Genomic DNA, 15,626 nt, shown 5'->3' on the forward strand with positions numbered 1-15,626 from the left:
TCCCCCACACCATTACACCACCACCACCAGCCTGCACAGTGGTAACAAGGCATGATGGATCCATGTTCTCATTCTGTTTACGCCAAATTCTGACTCTACCATCTGAATGTCTCAACAGAAATCGAGACTCATCAGACCAGGCAACATTCTTCCAGTCTTCAACTGTCCAATTTTGGTGAGCTCGTGCAAATTGTAGCCTCTTTTTCCTATTTTTGGTGGAGATGAGTGGTACCCGGTGGGGTCTTCTGCTGTTGTAGCCCATCCGCCTAAAGGTTGTGCGTGTTGTGGCTTCACAAATGCTTTGCTGCTTACCTTGGTTGTAACGAGTGGCCCATTCTCCTCTGACCTCTAGCATCAACAAGGCATTTTCGCCCACAGGACTGCCGCATACTGGATGTTTTTCCCTTTTCACACCATTCTTTGTAAACCCTAGAAATGGTTGTGCGTGAAAATCCCAGTAACTGAGCAGATTGTGAAATACTCAGACTGGCCCGTCTGGCACCAACAACCATGCCATGCTCATAATTGCTTAAATCACCTTTCTTTCCCATTCTGACATTCAGTTTGGAGTTCAGGAGATTGTCTTGACCAGGACCACACCCCTAAATGCATTGAAGCAACTGCCATGTGATTGGTTGATTAGATAATTGCATTAATGAAAAATTGAACAGGTGTTCCTAATAATCCTTTAGGTGAGTGTGTGTATATATATATATATATATATATATATATATATATATATATGTATATATATATATAATCTTCCTTCTACTCTCTCTTCATGCCCTCTAGCCTCTCTCTTATTGGAACACAATCACTCAGTCCAGGAGGACTCGAGCCTCAGGAACAGCCCTCAGGACTCTCTGGCCTGGAAACTCCTAGCTGTCTCTAATCATGTCACTGATTATGATTCTGGTGATACAATTTCAGTCAATCACAGACAATCAGGGGCAAGTTCCGACTTGTTTGGTTTGGCTGGAGCTGCTCTGACACATCATTCTGTCTTTTGTTTAATAGCTGTTAATATAAGCAAAGCAATAATTGCTCAGTCTTTACAATGACACTTTAATGTAAAATCATGTTGCATCTATTTTGAAATTAAATATTATTTTGAATATATTAATTGTCTTTGACATTGGCGCTCAAGTCGCCTCAAACTAGTTGTTACTCAACACATGTATGGAATTAAGATAATTTGGGTATGAAAGTTGTTGGGAGGCTGGTGAATCTTGTTCATTTTATAGGATAAACAAACCCAATCAACCAAAAAACAAAACATAATTCTCCATTGCAATCAAATGCAGTGCAGCGGTGTCAATGGGATTGCAACTGTAAACCGTATGTTTTAGTGAGCGAACAGTCAGTTCTTGTATTAAACATATTGGATGCATGAGAAATGGGAAGGAGTAATGACCTGAGTGACTTTGACAAGGGCCAAATTGTTATGGCCAGACTACTGGGTCAGAGCATCTCTGAAACGACAAGGTTTGCGGGGTGCTCCAGGTCAGCAGTGGTGAGTACCTACCGACAGGGGTCTGAGGTGGGGACAAACCACAAACTGGCAACAGGCTGTTGGGCGCCCAAGGCTCAACAATGCACGAGGTCAACAAATGCAATCCCGTCTTGTCCCCACCAACGGAAGGTCTACTCTGGTACATGTAACAGAAACATTCTAATGATGTTACGGGAGGAATGTGTCACAACACCAATGCATTGCATCATGCTGCGTATGGAACTGCATAGCTGCACACTGGTCAGAGTGCCCCGATGACCCCTGTTCACCATTGAAAGTGGCAACAATGGGCAGGCGAGCGTTGCAACTGGGAGAGCAGTGGAAGAATATTGCCTGGTCAGATGAGTCCCGTTTTCTTTTACATTAGGTGTACGGCCATATACGTGTGTGCCATTTACCTGGGAAAGTGATGGCACCAGGATGCACTGTGGGAAGACGACAAGCTGGTAGAGGGAGTGTGATTCTCAGGGCAATGATCTGCTGGGAAACCCTGGAGCCAGGCGTTCATGTGGACGTCAATGTGCCACATACCTAAACATCGTTAAAGACCAGATACACTGCTTCATGGCAAAGGTATTCCCTGATGGCAGTGGCCTCTTTAGGCAGGATAATGCGCCCTGCCACATTGCACACATTGTTCGGGAATGGTTTGAGGAACATGATTAGGAGTGTAAGATGTTGCTCTGGCCTCCAAATTCCCCAGATTTCAATCTGAGCATCTGTGGGATGTGCCTGACCAACAATGTGATCCATGACGGCTCCACCTCGCAACTTCCAGGACTTAATGTCTTCATGCCAGATACCCTTGGACAACTTCAGGGGTCTTCTAGAGTCCATGCCTTTGCGGGTCGGCGCTGTTTTGGCGGCACACGGAGGACTAGCATATTAGGCTGGTGGTTGTAATATTTTGGCTCATCTGTGTATATATATATATGGATAACTACAGTGTCAATAGAATAATTTTGAACTTATAGACAACCACAAGACCCATTTCTAAGATGATTGAGAAAAATGTGACGGATTGTTTTCCCTGGGTGAGTTTACAATCCAGCCCGCATGCCCACAGCTGGCAGCATTCAAGCAATCAACAAATTAGATGCAGCATCATGCAACCTGGTCATAAAGATGTGGTGTATTTGGTTTGACTTTTCATATCCCTGTGAGTGTAGTTAGGGACCATCAATAAATTACACATTGTACATTTGTGACTATTGTGACTATTTCAAATTGCAAAAGGAAACATTTTTAGTGACATCAAAACCTTAAACCAACTATGCATTTTAGAAATATTAAAAGTATGTTTACACAATAAATTTGCCAGACAGATTACTTATCTAAATTCAAGGAACTTTGCAATGTTCAAACACCCACTGTGTGTGGGTGTGCTAATTGGCTAAACGAGGTAGCTTGTTAGCATAGTTAGAGTCAATTAAAATTGTCTGAATTAAATTGATTTCAGCTCATGAATTGTTATTAAGTAAATTGGTCATGAATTAAAGTACAACTTAATTCAAACCTACTAAGCCAAAACAGAACATACATGTTGATTCTCAAACATTTTGACAAAAATATCTGCCACTCAATGCAAAGAATACAAATAGTATTTTAAATATTAAACAGTATTTTGCTTTTTAGTGTTTGATCTAATGCATTCTGAGAAATGTATGTTTCCTTTAATATTTAAAATCTTGAATTATGAATTATTGCCGACCAACAGCAAAAACACTTTTAGCCCACTATAATTATGTAAAAGAAAACATAGGAGGATGAGACTGAGAATGGGACATCTGGATAGAAGCTTCTAGAAACGCCTCTGGAAAGGTGAGCATCAGTGACCTGTGTGCTGCTTGAATGTACAAACAGTGGCCACATGCAGACACCCACAACTGACGCCTACAACAAAACAAGGCCAAATCCCATACTCAGTCTCATTTTCTAATGAGGGAGATTGAAAACTGTGCGTATCAGTCAGTTCAGCATCCCTTTAAGCCCAGTCCTGTACTAACAAGCGCATTTAATGGAGATTATCCCTCCAAAGTATGTCTAGGACCCAAGTCCCGGGAAACAGAGCATAACTGTCCGAGCACATTAACATTTCGCCTGGTGCCTATTTAGCTGTAATGTTTGTCGTGTGTCTATCCATTGGCTAATGAAGACAAGCGATTCAGTGACGCTGGGATAAGTCGGTGCAATACTTTCGTTCTCTAGATCTGCATGCCAGGGATGGAAAGTCCAGTAAGACCTTGAGAGTCACTGAGCTAGCCGTTTGTAAGTAGAATTAAATGTAGAATATGGAGGGGGCAGGCATGTCCAAGAGGATCTTCCTTTTAGTCTGCATTGTAGTACTAATCTATAAGTCAACTCACATGCCCTGCTTAACACCCAAACACAACAGTAAGCCGATGCGGCAGTATATAGGCGGTTTCCAAATTAGCCGTGGAGCTGCATTAAATTAGCTAAAAGTCTCAGGCTGGCTAATCGCATTAACAGTACGTTAACAGTAAGTTTCCTGTTGTGAAGGGCAAATCTTGAAATCTCAGACACCCAGCTGGGAATCTGGTTAAAGAAGTCATTGTTGTGTTAGCGTGGTGCATGGTCGGTGGTGTCTTCCCAATGGAAACCACGGCTGGCAAGAATCATTACATCAAAGTTGCAGTAATTTTTCATTACCTGACATTATTATAGGTTTCCCTGATGGAGGTGATACGAGTGTTTTTGTGTGTGTTCGTGAAGGTGGTTTGTTTCTACTTTGCAGTGGATGCATTTGTGCCAACTTGCCTGTGAACAGAGCAGAAAGGTAAATTACAGGGCACTAAAGATTTGGTAATTGGTTTAAAATGCAAACACATTTGTTTGCTAGCCCAACATGAACCTTTTATTATTTTATTTTTTTAACTTAGATACAGCACCTAAACACTTTATATAGGTTTTGGAAAATCCATCCAAATGATCACTAAATAATAGCTACTCAAACACTATTATACTCAATCAAAATAGCAACTAGTAAAGGACTGATTTTCTTGGGATGTGATGCTATAAAGCGTAGGCATTAAGTCCAACGCGTATGCATAATGAGATTGGATGATGAGCCAAAGGCTTGCGCTTAATGGTATGTGATGGGATTTCCTCAGTACTTTATACTGAACGTGCTCCGTTACATATCATACATTCCTGTTCAAATTGACAGCTTTAGCACCGAGACAGTCTGAGCCGAGATCTGTGGTGCTCACAGAAGAGGAAGAAGAGAAAATCAGAACTCACACAGGCATTAAACTTAAGACATCTTATCTCATTTGTCCTTGAGTTATCCTTTTGGGACCAGCATACAAACATCTTATTTTCACAGCCAGTTCTCTCTATTTGTGGCTCAATACACGTTGCTGATTTCGGTAAAACACATTGGATGCCATGTCGGTAAACTCTTTATATGACTGATGCCTTAGCTCCTTTGATTGTAATTGATAATCTCGACCACAATTTACTGGAAGCCTATACGATATGTTTAACATGCCTCTGGTCTCTCAACAATTAATTCTCTTTTAATACAGAAAAATGAAGCACATTACGTTGATGAAGATAGTGCCTTGAATGTGTAGATCGGATCTTCACCCCTCCGTATCTACTTTCTGGCCATCCATATTCCATGTTAAGGCATTCCTTAGCCAACTGTAAATGCCTGGGTACTAATCAAAAACATAAAATCGAACTATTAGCATATATCAGACCTATGAGGATGTGCAGCTCAGGAGTGGATTCGCACGGGTGACTGAATGCACAGCCAATTCGAATCAAGACCAATTGACAAATTGTGTTGAGTTAGCAAAGGTGCTATCTTTTTCAGTATTTTTTTCTTTACCAGTCAATGGAAAGGCCATTTAAAAATGTGACATACCAACGTAACAGGGCCTGCATTGAAAGGAGTAAATCAACTGAATTATGAATTTGCATGCTAAGTAACAAAGCAGTGAACGAAAACGAAGGTCACCCCTCATTTTGCAGTTCCAGTAGGACCTACTAATGCAATTAATATGTTTTCTCTATAAGATGTTGGACTAATATATGTCCAATGTCTGCAATATTCAGATAGAGTAACATATTGAGTTGACTTGCTGAGGCTTGGATACTTGGAGAATCAGGACTGTGCAACGTTAAGCCATGAGTAAGACAACGTCTCCACTATCTATGTGAAAAATACAAATAAAATAATTTCAAGTTCGACCTGTTACCATACAGTTAGGTTAAACCAGTGATAGGATGAGAAGTGGACAATGTCAGCAATAGCAACATCTGAATCAAAGGATATAACCATCTTTAAAACAATGGTATATAATAAGGGACCTTGCTGGTTGATCCTTAAAGGATTTGCAAAACAGTACATTTGTCTGGTGTACAATATGCTAAATCCTTTGCTAGCAGCCACATATAAAGCAGCATTTCAAGCCATAAGAAATGCTGAGCAGCACTCCACATGTCTGAACAGTTGAAAGCTATAATTTGAAAACTACCTGAAGTGAAGCATGGTTAGCGAATGTGTTCAGCGGGCTGCACTCCAAAGGTCAATATTATATTGCTGAAGAAATGCTGGCGCCTGAACTCAGGGTTCTGAACAGCAACTTAATCCCTTCAATAAGTTTATTGGCTGACGCATTTTGCAACAGAGCTCTTTGGTCGGAACCCCTCAGAGGAGTGCTCTGACGATGGAGATTTGGACAGAAAACCTGTCAGCCAAAATACCTTTTGAAAGAATCAAGTTGCCATCATGAAATTTCTTTTACACTTATACCTGTTGGTCAATATTATATATTACAGTACTTAATATACCTAAAACGCAATGTTTTATTTTACGGTATTTCATATGTTATAAAGTGGGGAGAACAAGTATTTGATACACTGGCGATTTTGCAGGTTTTCCCACTTACAAAGCATGTAGAGGTCTGTGATTTCTATCATAGGTACACTGTGTACACATAGGTTCAACTGTGAGTGACGGAATCTAAAACTAAAATCCAGAAAATCACATTGTAAGATTTTTAAGTAATTAATTAGCATTTTATTGCATGACATAAGTATTAAATACATCAGAAAAGCAAAACTTAATATTTGGTACAGAAACCTTACCTTTCCTGTAGTTCTTGACCAGGTTTGCACACACTGCAGCAGGGATTTTGGCCCACTCCTCCATACAGACCTTCTCCAGATCCTTCAGGTTTCGGGGCTGTCACTGGACAATACGGACTTTCAGCTCCCTCCAAAGATTTTCTATTGGGTTCAGGTCTGGAGACTGGCTAGGCCACTCCAGGAACTTGAGATGTTTCTTACGGAGCCACTCCTTAGTTGCCCTAGCTGTGTGTTTCGGGTCGTTGTCATGCTGGAAGACCCAGCCACGACCCATCTTCAATGCTCTCACTGAGGGAAGGAGGTTGTTGGCCAAAATCTTGCGATACATGGCCCCATCCATCCTCCCCTCAATACGGTGCAGTCGTCCTGTCCCCTTTGTAGAAAAGCATCGTGGAGTGTGGAGTTTAGACCAAAAAGCTCTATTTCTCTCTCATCAGACCACATGACCTTCTCCCATTCCTCCTCTGGATCATCCAGATGGTCATTGGCAAACTTCAGACGGGCCTGGACATGCGCTGGCCTGAGCAGGGGGACCTTGCGCGCGCTGCAGGATTTTAATCCATGATGGCGTAGTGTGTTACTAATGGTTTTCTTTGAGACTGTGGTCCCTGCTCTCTTCAGGTCATTGACCAGGTCCTGCCGTGTAGTTCTGGGCTGATCCCTCACCTTCCTCATGATCATTGATGCCCCACGAGGTGAGATCTTGCATAGAGCCCCAGGCCGAGGGAGATTGACCGTCTTCTTGAACTTCCATTTTCTAATAATTGCGCCAACAGTTGTTGCCTTCTCACCAAGCTGCTTGCCTATTGTCCTGTAGCCCATCCCAGCCTTGTGCAGGTCTACAATTTTATCCCTGATGTCCTTCCACAGCTCTCTGGTCTTGGCCATTGTGGAGAGAGTCTGTTTGATTGAGTGTGTGGACAGGTATCTTTTATGCAGGTAACAAGTTCAATCAGGTGCAGTTAATACAGGTAATGAGTGGAGAACAGGAGGGATTCTTAAAGAAAAACTAATAGGGCTGTGAGAGACGGAATTCTTACTGGTTGGTAGGAGATCAAATACTTATGTCATGCAATGAAATGCAAATAAATTATTTCTGGATGCATTCTGGATTTTTGTTTTAAATTCTGTCTCTCACAGTTGAAGTGTACCTATGATAAAAATTACAGACCTCTACATGCTTTATAAGTAGGAAAACCTGCAAAATCGGCAGTGTATCAAATACCTGTTCTCCCCACTGTACATAAGTCAATACCAAATTTTTCAATATATAATTTTTCATACTCAATATTATATAAGTTACAGTACATCATATATAATACCTAGGTCAAAATGATAAATGACAGTCATTTATACAAAATACTTACAGTGCAACATGCAGTAATTTCTGTGCACCATAAGCACATTTTTTGAATACAAATCTTATTTAAATTACAAACGAAAAAGCTGAAAAACGCATTTATACTCAATATAAATGAAACAGAAAGCAACGTTTACTATCTATGGCAAATGTGCAATTCAATATTAAACGAATGTACAAGTCAAACGTGAAACACACAGCGTGGAGCCTATTGTTCAAACAAACTTTTCTGTATTTCTGGGGATTGGAAATTCATTTCACTGTGCAATGTTCTAGTTCAAATTAGAATCACTGCTGGATTTCAATCTGTGAGTGAGTGAATGAATGAGGGGGAAAAGCCTGCCTAGCCAATTAGCCAGGCAGTAATGGATTTCTAAGTCACAGGAGGAACCATTTGCCCTCTAATTTAAATAGTCAAGATAATTACAGTATATGAAAATATGTATGAGAATATCACCATGTACATGTTAATTGTCATGCTCGTCTGGTAGTCTGTCCTTTTCTCTCTCCATAAATCTCCACAAATCTGACACAAATTTATAGATAACTATGTCAAACACTTCTTTCAGTCACCCTACAGCTGCCAGCGTCCGTTTATCAGGGTGTCAAATAGAGTGAAACAATAGGTGGATCATAGAGTCCATACATGTTGATGTCCAGATCATTGATATCCATGGTGGGGGAGGGGGGGGGGGTTATTTGAGGCATTCTGGGAGATGTAGGAGTTTTGAGGGTCCCAGGGAGTCTTCTATGATGCAGGGACATCTCACATGGTCTATGTGTGTATGTATAATGGGAATATAGTGTGAAGAGACACAGGGAACGGACACAAAAGTTCTGTTGAGAGCACTGGAGGGCATTTTGTTAAAAGAATTGAAGTGCAAGGGAGGAGGGTTAGGAGGAAATCAAGACCAGAGGTCAAACCTCCTTTTTGGGGAATTGGCGTTGACTCTGGGGAAGCCTCCTTGGTGGGGGTTTGTGAGGAATTGGTGATGGATGTTATAAGTTTGGCGGCTTCTGCACCCCTCACCTCGTTCCTTCTCTTCTTCTGGCATCCTCGTGTGTTGCCGCATTGTTCACCTCTTTACCTCAGGCCTCCGACCCGGTGTGCTCCCTGCCAGCACTTAAATACCTCCCGTGACGAGGTCCCAGGTAGGCAGGTCTGCAGGGGCCGGACTGACCCAGCCGGTAGCTTCAGGAATCTTCTGGAAGGCACCGGCAGTTTTTCTGGGGGGTTCGTTGGTGAGACGCTAAATTGTGGGGTGCAGGCGCATTCACAGCACTATATACGGGAGGTATTTAAATACGGGAGGTATTTAAATACGGGAGGTATTTAAATACGGGAGGTATTTAAATACGGGAGGTATTTAAATACGGGAGGTATTTAAATACGGGAGGTATTTAAATACGGGAGGTATTTAAATACGGGAGGTATTTAAATACGGGAGGTATTTAAATACGGGAGGTATTTAAATACGGGAGGTATTTAAATACGGGAGGTATTCAAGTGCTCTGAGGGAGCACATCGGGTTGGAGGCCAGATATATATACATAAATATACAGCTCCGGAAAAAATGAAGAGACCACTGCACCTTTCTCTTTCCTTTCCTTTAAAGTTGAAAAGGAAAGTTTCAGAAATGGAACAGAAGGGTTAAAATTATTAAGAAACCAATGCAAATTTAACGCTTCTGTTTCTCACTAAAAACATTCCTTTTCAACTTTTTTGGAAAGGAAAGAAAAAGGTATAGTGGTCTCTTATTTTTTTCCAGAGCTGTATGTATGTTGTTTTTTGCTCCAAAAGCCTTATCATCCGAAAGGACAGAAAAAATACTACATTTTCAAATAGGGCCTCAGTTAATCAAAGCTGGCAACAGGCTTCTATCAATGAATGACAAAGCAGAACCAACATTTATTCAACAAAAGTAATCAATATACAGTTCTCCTATTCGTCACCCTGAATCCAAATGGAACACTTTGAGACTTTAGTAGCTGATGAGAAGAGGCCCATGGGAAATCATTTCAAACTGCACACTCACAATGACATATAAAAGGGCAGAAATAGATATGGGTACATACTGTGGAGAGTTTAGAAAAACAGATGTATCAAATGCTTGTCAGATGTTTGTGTAAACTATTAATCATGAAAGATGGTAAATACGTAACTAATCAACTAACGGTGCTGCCCTTCATCGACATATGGACATATCCTAACTGGCCACTACTAACTCCATATCCTAACTGGCCACTACTAACTCCATATCCTAACTGGCCACTACTAACTCCATATCCTAACTGGCCACTACTAACTCCATATCCTAACTGGCCACTACTAACTCCATATCCTAACTGGCCACTACTAACTCCATATCCTTTATAATTCCAAATGATGTAGTCAAATACTACACTGAAGCAGTTTGGAAACTGACCTAATTTTTTGATTAAAATGTGCGTCAAGAGTTTGCTCCAATTAACATCTCCAATGCATCATTCACCAGAACAGCGGTTGTCTATATCCAGCCGGGCCACTCATTCTCCTTTCCCAGAGCCGAGGACACACTGTCCATCCGCTGGTTGGTAGGCAGACTCTGCCTACTGACTGTCTGGGTGAGACCCGGGAAACTGCATTTCGTGGAAGAGGCCTGTTGCCTAGACCACTGGGCTTGTAGTGGTAAAAGAGGATGTTTTTAATGGTTCTTTGGTGATCAGCCATTGATCTGTACACCGTCGATTTACTTTGCTGTTCACTTTCCCTTGAGAGGCGCAATGAGTGAGGCAAATGAAAAGTGTGGTTATTCAAGAGTCTGACCTAAAACAAAAAACACCCATGGACAACCTTCATCTACAGTAGCTTCATCAAACCCAAACTCTTTTGCTTTCTTGTGCAGATCTGACAGACATGCTTAGGTGCTAATTTATAGACAGAAAAGAGAAAAGAACATCTGAATAGAAGCATCTTCCCCCAGATCGATATATTTTATGATTGTGCAGTGACTTGGGCCCCGGATTATGATATGAATGTACAGCAAGCCATGCACACGAGCCCAGTGCCATGCGCAACCTTCCTGATTCTGGGGGGCATTGACACATTTATTCTGCGAGTCTGATGAATTATATATTTATGAAAACATTTCACAGTGCTTGATAGAAACTTATTTGAATAGAAAAGCTGATTATATTCAGCCCATCTTAAATAAAAAAAAATGTAAAAAGAAGGGAGAGCAATGTTTTCTGATGAGTCATTGCTGTATTGTTCTCTACAGTGATTGTGGAGCCAGTCTTGATACGTGTGTCTGGGGACTCGGTTAGCGTAACATTACTCTTTTGCTCAGCTCACTTTCCAAGAGCAGTTCATGAAAACAAGTAGTCATGTGTCTTTGTCAAGTTCATCCATTCGGATAACATCCGTCTTAAGGAGAGATTCTCCTTTCTCGTGTTCTCCCTTTGACTGCCATGTGGTTTTGACTTGTGGAAGGGAGATATGTTACAGACCCTTGGTAAATGTATTGCAGCTATCTGCTGACGAATGTACGTTTTCTTTATGTATGACTGTATACACACAATCCTGGTCAATACGAACCCAAACGTAATGAAAAGTTAATATTGTGCAAAACATTCTGATCAAAAATGTGAACAAAGCTGAAATCTACATTGTTGGCCCAATTTCTGCCTAAACAATTTCACATGGTATCTTAGAATATTTTGCAGTAATGCCATTATGTCATAAATGCATGAGCACTTGTACATTTCAAATCCCCCCATTCGAGTGACAAACTTTTGAACCCACCATTGAAAAACAAATTCAGATACCACCGTGAGCACCAGTCCACCCGTCACTCAGCTGGGGATGTCTACTCAATTCTAATATTATGATTTGATTCGATAATATGCTCTTCCCTTCTCCAGAGAAGCGAAAAACAAAGCGCTATGTGTCAGCTGAGGATATTGTCAGTTTGGACACACTATAGACAAACTATGAAGCTTTGAGTCCCTTTGACAAGGCACAATCAGCAGAAACCAGCTGTTTATTCTGGAAGCGAGGCACCGGACAGAGCTACTCTGGGATGCCAAAAGCAGCACGGTTCGATTATTTACTGTCACACAGTGTGTGTTCAGACACAAATTGACCCCTGGAACAATGTTGGGAAAAAGGATCACGCAAATTCCACTTCTAAGCAGCGCTGGTATTCTCCTGACAACGGCCACTTGGAGTTGCTCAGCTGTTTGCCGAGGCTTGGGTGAGCCGGATCAGAACCAGTGGTCCTCTGAACCCGCCAACAGCAGTCGCCCAAGAAGCATCACGGCTGTCTCGCCACAAAAGCCGTGGCCGTTGGCACCGCTGATGTCTTAGTCTCTGAAGAGTGCAGGGCTAATAGGGTGGTTAATCCCAGTGAAATGAGCGTAGAGACTGGCCTGGGTCTCAACAGCTGAGCAGCTTGTGTTACACAGTGGTAAGATGCTTCATTTAAAACGGTTTGTGGCGTTGTTTTATGTGGTGCGACACGGCCGACATCAACAAATGCCTAAATCGTCAAGAATCCTAAGTTTTACTGGTATGAATAACATTAGAGAAACAGACGAATAGAGATGTAAAATCAGACATTAGAAGGCAATTAGCAATACAAGCTTTTATATTAATTATCTTTGAACAAATACAGATGCAATTATTTGCATTTGCTCCATATTTATGTAACGCACTGAAGATTTGCAAATGCTGGAATTTTATTTAGAGTATTCCTTATGTGACTCCTTTAGCCAAGGTGGTTTAAAACTTGGATATTTGCTCTATATTGCTCATGTTTGAGAGACATGTCTTGTTGAGGACTTTTACCATTATTAGATAATTACATTTTTGGGGCATCTTATTGCCATACTCTTGCTTTCTAGACTTCTTTATTCTCTACATGGGAACTTTTCAAATGACCCAATCACTCCTTTCCTCGGTCTGTCCACTGATCCAGCTGAGCGAGGAACAGCCTTCAGCATCACCGCTGATTAATTAAAAGTGTTCCCCTGGCATCCAGGGACCATAGCAGGGGAAAAAGAAAATATGTGCTCTCCGGTCCAGAGATGAGATGAGGCATGTGGGGAGAATGTGTGGAGATTCCAGGAGGGGATAGAGAGAATGTGGGCGAAAGATAGTTAGTGACCTTATTAACCCTTGTGTAGTCTTAAAATTCTGTGTACTCCCCTTTTCCTCAGGAGGTTAAAAATTACCCGCCTTCACTAAACCCATGAAATAAATCTGTTTAATTGAATATTAAACCCCCCCAAAAAATATTTTGCACTAAGAAACAACCTCTCATTCATCACAAACTTTGTGAATATCTGGGATTTCCTTCTTCACAGTGCAGAAATACTGCATTTAATCAATGGATACCACTTGTTTTTATTACAACACACCTTTCATAATGATTTTCTTTACTAAAGTAGAGGTATATTATCATTATTATAATTGCTAAAGGTGCATACTGTACTGTACAGTACTGCATACTGTAGGCGTACACATTTGTTTTTTTTGCAAGAGATAGCATGTGTATAGCTTACGAAAGCAGAAGAAATGTGCAGAGAGTAGTTCTGAATGTATTTTATTGAAGAGGAACAATAACAGACAAACATTTTTGGTATATATTCTTATAACGCACAATGGAATTCAGCTACAAAATACTAGTGTTCCCCCCTTTTTTTGAACCATTGCCCCCACCCACTAGGTGTACAAACAAGATCTAGATATAAAAATAACATAAGTTTATAGACACAAAACAAAAATGTGAAAAACATCAATCAGTCAACTTTAATTCCCACGTGCTCGACAGTACGCAAGTGTGTGTGGACTTTGCAGATGTATGTCTCACATGTGCAGCACATAGTATTTGTCTTACAGTTCTCCTCTTGCCTGCCCCGGCTGCTGCCTCAGGTGGTTTAGGACAAGATTCATCCGCCTGACCGGCTTTCACCAGCACTGCAGAGACTGATGTGAGGGGGAGGTGCTCCCTTTAAATGTACGGGTTACAAGTGCCTTTCTCCGCTGCTCCGGGAACGCCCTTCTTCTTGTTCTTCTCATCAGGCACCCAGGTAAGGTTGATCTTGTTCCATATTACAAAGGTGTTGCATGGAGACACATCAGTGGCGTTGCGGACGATGACCAGGGGCCAGCGGGCAGGCGTCCCCTCCCCACAGCTCTAAGTTCCAGTCGCCCTGTCCAGGTGGCCCGCGCCGATCCTCCCGCTCCGATCATCGGCCAGGTGGTACGACTGTCCTCACGATCACGGATCTCGGTCGTCTCGAGCCGCGCGCTCAACGGGGCCATGTTATCGTTCGTCTTTGGGTGGTGAGTAGCGGGAGTGGTGGCGGGGTGAAGGGCAACGTTGATCAGGAGACCCCTCTCCTACCTTGATGCAGGGGGGAAGCTCCGGCTTGTTCTTTCTAACTGTGCCAACCGTGGTGATCTTCCTCTTCAGGAGCTGCTGGCTGAGACACCAACCTTTTGACAAATGAGGTTACTCAGTAATCAGTGATCAGGAATTAGTATCAGGGTCACAGAAAACAATCACATGAATCAATTGCAATACAGCAATGCATAATAAAGTTCAAGCTTGCTCATGGTCTGCTGATATTGCTAAGGATGGCCGTTTCCAGGAATTAAATAAGAAATCATGGGAAGGCATGAAGGTAATATGTGATTGAAATATAAACAGATGAGGAATATGCAATAAAAGATTATAAAAGTTTTAATTGTTATTGGCAATAACATCCAACATACAGTACATGCTTGACCAACATATCATGTGAACATTACTACAACGGATGCCCTGTTTACAGACATTTTAATGTCATTCTGAGATCCTCAGTCGTCCATGAAATGTTGTTTATTTTGAGCATTATAGCCAAAACGATATGTAGAAACTGTATATATCTAACTCATTTCTAGAGCTTTTCCATTAGCTGTGTGACCTTGCAGACTGAAGAAGATTTTAAATGTGCAAAGTCATTCAGAACTTCTACATTTTGCTATCCCCATATAGATACTGTAATGTAATATTTTGTGATGATATACGATTCCTTATCTCATCATAGACCAAACCAGCTCTAAGCCCTTTCTGTCTCCCCCAGAATTAAATATCTATTTAAAAATATGTCCTCAATATCTTTGCGGTTATTCTTTCCTGCAGGATATCTGAAGATGCTGGATCGTATTCATGACTTACTGAGAAAAAGCGATGGATAAATAACACCCAAATACGCATCTCCCTCAAAACCCATAAATCTGATATCCAGCATTCTACTTCGGAGATCTTATGCATCCTGCAGGAATGCTCGGTCTAATAAAGTAAAGGCCCCCAGAATAACACATTGCTCAATCCATTGATACATTGCTTTGCCGAATATTGCCAAATGTTAGGCCCAATGACTTACAGAATCATCTGTCACTAGTCCAGCTCTACATGTAATTGGTCGAATCATGTGGTCTGTTAGCCGTGAATGATGTAGGGCAAGCAGTGGGGAAACTGCTGAGTTTTATAATCCCATTGCTGTCAGTGTCAGAACAGAGTGTGCAGGGCGCCCATTTTACCATCACAGAACAGATCCCCTCAACGTCAATGTTAGTATTCATGAGGTAAATCTTTGTCAGTTTCA

The sequence above is a fragment of the Esox lucius genome, chromosome 22, assembly GCF_011004845.1.
Source record: "Esox lucius isolate fEsoLuc1 chromosome 22, fEsoLuc1.pri, whole genome shotgun sequence".
Lineage (NCBI taxonomy): Eukaryota > Metazoa > Chordata > Actinopteri > Esociformes > Esocidae > Esox > Esox lucius.